Raw genomic sequence first — 1,484 nt, 5'->3', positions numbered from 1 at the left:
TGTAATGGTAGTGAGAATGTAGAATCGTCTTTGGAGCGGACCTGGGAGTGGCAAGCATAAGGGACGAAGACGGGGAAACATGTCGGATGCGATCATACCAGCACTAAAGCACCGGATCCCATCAGAACTCCGAAGTTAAGCGTGCTTGGGCGAGAGTAGTACTAGGATGGGTGACCTCCTGGGAAGTCCTCGTGTTGCATTCCTTTTATAATTATTTTTTGCGCCTTGTGACAAACATGTCGCACGTGCGCGATATATATTAATCCCGTTATATTATGTTTGACGTTTGCGATATGTTTAAGCTCGATGCTCATTGCTCGCGCGTCTTGGGGCGGCTTTGTGGCGCGAAGAGCGCGTTCTGAAAGGGGTGGAAAAAACTCGTGTTGCTGCGGTATGGAGGGAGGGGTGGAAACCGTGGAAAACTCGTCTCCGTGATTGAGCGGGAGAGTAAGTAATATAGGACATTATCCATTGTTAGGGAACGGTTGTAATGGTAGTGAGAATGTAGAATCGTCTTTGGAGCGGACCTGGGAGTGGCAAGCATAAGGGACGAAGACGGGGAAACATGTCGGATGCGATCATACCAGCACTAAAGCACCGGATCCCATCAGAACTCCGAAGTTAAACGTGCTTGGGCGAGAGTAGTACTAGGATGGGTGACCTCCTGGGAAGTCCTCGTGTTGCATTCCTTTTATAATTATTTTTTGCGCCTTGTGAGAAACATGTCGCACGTGCGCGATATATATTAATCCCGTTATATTATGTTTGACGTTTGCGATATGTTTAAGCTCGATGCTCATTGCTCGCGCGTCTTGGGGCGGCTTTGTGGCGCGAAGAGCGCGTTCTGAAAGGGGTGGAAAAAACTCGTGTTGCTGCGGTATGGAGGGAGGGGTGGAAACCGTGGAAAACTCGTCTCCGTGATTGAGCGGGAGAGTAAGTAGTATAGGACATTATCCATTGTTAGGGAACGGTTGTAATGGTAGTGAGAATGTAGAATCGTCTTTGGAGCGGACCTCGGAGTGGCAAGCATAAGGGACGAAGACGGGGAAACATGTCGGATGCGATCATACCAGCACTAAAGCACCGGATCCCATCAGAACTCCGAAGTTAAGCGTGCTTGGGCGAGAGTAGTACTAGGATGGGTGACCTCCTGGGAAGTCCTCGTGTTGCATTCCTTTTATAATTATTTTTTGCGCCTTGTGACAAACATGTCGCACGTGCGCGATATATATTAATCCCGTTATATTATGTTTGACGTTTGCGATATGTTTAAGCTCGATGCTCATTGCTCGCGCGTCTTGGGGCGGCTTTGTGGCGCGAAGAGCGCGTTCTGAAAGGGGTGAAAAAAACTCGTGTTGCTGCGGTATGGAGGGAGGGGTGGAAACCGTGGAAAACTCGTCTCCGTGATTGAGCGGGAGAGTAAGTAGTATAGGACATTATCCATTGTTAGGGAACGGTTGTAATGGTAGTGAGAATGTAGAATC

The 1,484-nt window shown here is 48.7% G+C and overlaps 3 non-coding genes across 3 annotated transcripts; all 3 read left to right on the top strand.

Annotated features, from left to right (window-relative positions):
• Nucleotides 1–84: 84 nt before the first annotated feature.
• LOC123178026 (5S ribosomal RNA) lies at nt 85–203 on the top strand. The gene has a single exon (XR_006489277.1). It is a non-coding gene; the product is annotated as a 5S ribosomal RNA (ribosomal RNA).
• Nucleotides 204–570: 367 nt separating this feature from the next.
• Nucleotides 571–689, top strand: LOC123178027 (5S ribosomal RNA). Its single transcript, XR_006489278.1, has one exon. It is a non-coding gene; the product is annotated as a 5S ribosomal RNA (ribosomal RNA).
• Nucleotides 690–1,056: 367 nt separating this feature from the next.
• Nucleotides 1,057–1,175, top strand: LOC123178025 (5S ribosomal RNA). Its single transcript, XR_006489276.1, has one exon. It is a non-coding gene; the product is annotated as a 5S ribosomal RNA (ribosomal RNA).
• Nucleotides 1,176–1,484: the final 309 nt, after the last annotated feature.

Source organism: Triticum aestivum, unplaced genomic scaffold (genome assembly GCF_018294505.1).
Source record: "Triticum aestivum cultivar Chinese Spring unplaced genomic scaffold, IWGSC CS RefSeq v2.1 scaffold47293, whole genome shotgun sequence".
Taxonomy (NCBI): domain Eukaryota; kingdom Viridiplantae; phylum Streptophyta; class Magnoliopsida; order Poales; family Poaceae; genus Triticum; species Triticum aestivum.
The sequence above is the reverse complement of the archived record's forward strand: the minus strand, read 5'-3'. Positions and strand labels throughout refer to the sequence as shown.